The sequence below is a fragment of the Sinocyclocheilus grahami genome, unplaced genomic scaffold, assembly GCF_001515645.1.
Source record: "Sinocyclocheilus grahami isolate Dianchi unplaced genomic scaffold, SAMN03320097.WGS_v1.1 scaffold191.1, whole genome shotgun sequence".
NCBI classification, from domain to species: domain Eukaryota; kingdom Metazoa; phylum Chordata; class Actinopteri; order Cypriniformes; family Cyprinidae; genus Sinocyclocheilus; species Sinocyclocheilus grahami.
This window is the reverse complement of record NW_015505370.1, coordinates 1,213,961-1,218,280: the sequence shown is the minus strand read 5'-3', so window position 1 is coordinate 1,218,280 and position 4,320 is coordinate 1,213,961. Positions and strand designations below refer to the sequence as shown.

The 4,320-nt window shown below is 39.2% G+C and overlaps 1 protein-coding gene across 1 annotated transcript in view; it reads left to right on the top strand.

Annotated features, from left to right (window-relative positions):
* Positions 1–516: 516 nt before the first annotated feature.
* The window catches only part of LOC107594793 (protein FAM196A-like), a 46,069-nt gene continuing 42,265 nt past the window's right edge, over positions 517–4,320 (top strand). Inside the window, exons 1-2 of the mRNA XM_016284969.1 lie at positions 517–594; positions 716–1,127. The gene's annotated coding sequence lies outside the window, so the exon portion shown is untranslated. The remainder of the gene's footprint in view (positions 595–715; positions 1,128–4,320) is intronic.

Below are 4,320 nucleotides of genomic sequence, written 5' to 3'. Positions count from 1 at the left end.
ATATTCTATTCTTTTTGGTTTGACTTATCCTAATGGAAAAGCAAGATGCATTTATTGTGTTCCTGAAAGCTGTAGGCCTACTTTGTTAGAGCTTCAGAATAGCAAGTAAACAAAACACTAAATCAATCAAGTAAGCATATGCTGTTCTTTCAACATGATTTACGAGATCTAAGATTCATTTCTGACAGTAGCATTATTAGTGAGCATGGATGATCGGGACAGTCGTGACTCGTGTGTGTGTGTTTGAAGCAGCAACAACAAGGTTGATTTATCCCCAGAAGAATTCTGGTAATTATAAAACACAGAGATGACTCGTGTTAATTAACAATCCAATTACGCTTCCTTACATTTGATTTTTCTTTTCACCCACATTGTTATCTTCCAATCTCTCCATCTCTTTCTCATTTAAATCATGTCATCTAGTAACGAGGTGTAATCAGTGTGATAATACACGGGCCAGCCAATTAAAATGCGTCAGTATTATTACTTCTCAGCTTCCGAAACCCCACTAACACCCACCCAGCCACCGCTCTGATTACATAAGCTTTGTGGGTTAGTACAAGCTTAGATAAGAAACGGTTGTCTTTGCTGCTGGTATGTGAGATGACCAACTAAACTGAACTGAAACAGGACTTTCCTCACCTCATTTCTCATCCGCTTTCTGAACTCTCCCTCCCCTCCTTCCTCTCTCCCTCTTTTCTTATCAAACACACAGGGTCTGCAGCGGCGGGTGAGGGACATCGTCTGCGCGCGCGTTCGTGCCAACTGTCTGTTCGCTTGAGTGTGTGTGTGTGTGCAGTGCGCGCACACATGTTCCTCTCTCGGTGATGTGAGAAATCAAGAGGGACACATCTCTTAAGCCTCCTTGTGGTGGGATTTCAATTTGATGCACTAAACGTAGCGCGCGTCTTCGCTCTCACACACTCTCCCTGCATGTATGTGAGCGTGTCCGCTCGCTGCAGCTCCGGCGTCGGGCAAGCCCCTCACTGCTGCACTTCAGCCAATGTGGAACAACTCGTCTGCAGCCGGCCGCCTCGCATGGCTCCTAAAGAAGCGCATATGCCCCAGTGCCACGGGAGACTGACGCCTTCACTGTCTTCCTCTCCTCCGCTAATGGTCCTCTCAGGGTGAGTGTGCCCTCCGTCCAGCCGTCCGTTTTCACATCAAGGGCTGGAGCTGGAAGGTCTGTTTGTGCATTGCAATGTGCTCATTCGTTAACATACGGCTGGTTGACGATTACTTACTGTACTGAGGCTGAGTGAGTGAGTGAGCTTGGTTTCAATTACACTTCATCTATGTCTGTGACACAGACTGGAATGTGATAATTCATTTCACTTTTTCTGTCCTTTGGCAAGGCTGGAGTTTAGGGGGTTTGCGATTTGTCGTGGGTTGATCTATTTTATATTTGGGTCTGTCATTCAACAGTCTGATGTTTAGTCCAGGCTTTCTACAACCTGAAATATTGTGCGTTACAAGCCATGTCACAATACTTCCTGTGAAAGCTGCAAAAACTATATTTGTAGGTGTAAAGGCAATTTGATGAACGTGGGATTGTGTCCTTCGTGGATGAGGGCTTTTTCTCCCATGCCTCAGCAGGCTCGGCACAATGTTTGCGATTGAATGCTGTGATTTTTCATATGCACAAGGTGTATTATTTTTTTTTGTTAAGGTTATGTATGGTTTATGGTGCAGACTTGTTTAAAACCTGTTAGTCACTATTATGGGGAGTTAAATAAGCATTTATTGGAGGCTATATTGTAGACGTGACAAGAAATCATTTAGAGAACTTTTATGTAAGGTATAAACCTGTCAGGAAAACATGAGAGGATGTGCATTTGAATGATGGCATCCCTGCCATATGATATTGTGTGTGTGTGTGTGTGAGAGAGAGAGATTTCCACGGATTTGTCACGGACCACCCTGTATGATGGAATGACACTTTCTATCTTCACTGTGATTCAGAATCGAATTTTCTTCAGATTTGAGCTTTTTGCCATTTGTACACACGCCAGAATGGAAAAATCTCCAGCATTTTACTTTTCACCTATTTTGAGTGAAATGTTTCCATCATTCTTTCATTATCTTTTCCTTGCGGGAAGATTAGATGCTTTTCTTTGTTTTTTTAAAAAAAAGATTTATTTTTGATTTCAGGAAACCAGGCTGAGTGAGGCATTACATCCTTCCATCTCATTTTAGTACCATTTTCGTCCACTGTATACCTCAGTCCTGCGATCTTAGGCCTCTATTTGAACAGAGGATGAATGCGTTTAGTCATGCTCCAAAGAGTCTTTACTATCTTCCCTTATATTTCGCTCCTTCTTCAGTTTTTGTTCACTTCTGTAAGTCATGACTGATGATGGCCCATTGAAATAAGCTTTTGTGTTTAAATTCGAGAAATGTGTGAATAAAGGAAAGATCATTTCAATGATAAATTACAGTATTTCACTTGTTTTGTTCAGCACACCAAATCTCCATTATGATTTTCATGTCAACATGTAGAACATATTAAACACCCACCTTTCTTCCTTTAACCCTTTCAGATGATGTCCACTGTAGAGGACATATGTGTCAAAAAACAGTGGTGTTTAATTTAATTAAATTTTTTTTTTTTACAGTTTTAAGAAATTCTGCCCTATTTCCAGGTCATCAATCAAATAAGCACATTTGTGACTGATCATGTGACTGTGTACTCTGGAAAAAGTATTAAATTAGAAAAATACTAAATAGAAGCATTTTTAAATTCAGTTTTTGAATCCCACCGTATATCATGTTGAATAAAAAAAGGAAATGATTACACATTTTTTACTTGGCGTTTGTGATTCTTGCACCAAAGGATTACATTTTTCTTCCTTTCATCCATCCACCACTTACTTACAGTGGTTTAATGACACCCCAGTGTACATCATAAATCCAAAAGGGGATTTCTCCATTTTCAGTCACTTAATACTTTAGCTTGTTAGTAGGATTAGTGCCACATTTCTCATAGCAGTCATTTGATCCCACTGTACTCCTTACATGGCTTGCTGATAAGTCTGTAAATCCAGTGTTACAAACTAGCGCATCTTCTCTGTACCATCCAGAAACCAAAGGCAATATAATGTTTAGTTATATTAAATATATTAGTTTAGTATTAAATATTCAGTACATTGTAGTACATTTTTTAAATAAAAAGTAAAAATTTTTTTGTCCAAATTACCAAAAATAAATAATGTAAAATTAATTAACAAAATATTTGGTAACACTTTGTTTTAAGGAACAATTCTCACTATTAACTAGTTGCTTTATACAGGCAGGGCCACATTAACAATAGGGTCGAGCAAGGAGAGGGCCCGTGATTGGCTGTGGAGTCGATTGACTGGCCATCGGTAGCGCCGATCGCCAAAGCCCCACCACGCCCCCCACGTATTAGCGCTATTATTTAGTGGAGCTTTTCCATATTCCTTGTATTACCATTAAAGATTGAAATGTCACGTTTGAATTTGGTTAACCAATCAAATACATTTTTGTGAGAGAGGAGATCAAAAAAGAAGAAAAAAAGACAAACAGCAGATAAAACATGATCTAGCCTATTAAGTAAAATCCCCAGCTATAGGTTGTTTTGACTAAAGCTGATGATGGAGTGGAAGTTGTGGAACAACAAGTGGACCGGGCACATGGAGCAGATAAAAACACAGCGTCATCGTCCGCACATATTTTAGGTTAGTTTGATTATTAACTTGATGGATGTAGCCTATATTGCTTTTTTTGTATGTTTGAATAATCTATACAGGTGCATCTCAATAAATTAGAATGTCGTGGAAAAGTTCATTTATTTCAGTAATTCAACTCAAATTGTGAAACTCGTGTATTAAATCAATTCAATGCACACAGACTGAAGTAGTTTAAAAGTCTTTGGTTCTTTTAATTGTGATGATTTTGTCTCACATTTAACAAAAACCCACCAATTCACTATCTCAACAAATTAGAATACTTCATAAGACCAATAAAAAACATTTTTAGTGAATTGTTGGCCTTCTGGAAAGTATGTTCATTTACTGTACATGTACTCAATACTTGGTAGGGGCTCCTTTTGCTTTAATTACTGCCTCAATTCGGTGTGGCATGGAGGTGATCAGTTTGTGGCACTGCTGAGGTGGTATGGAAGCCCAGGTTTCTTTGACAGTGGCCTTCAGCTCATCTGCATTTTTTGGTCTCTTGTTTCTCATTTTCCTCCTTTAGATTCTCTATGGGGTTCAGGTCTGGTGAGTTTGCTGGCCAGTCAAGTGTAACGGATTTAAAAGGTATGTTAAATTATTGCATAAATGGGGACAGCGCCATCTA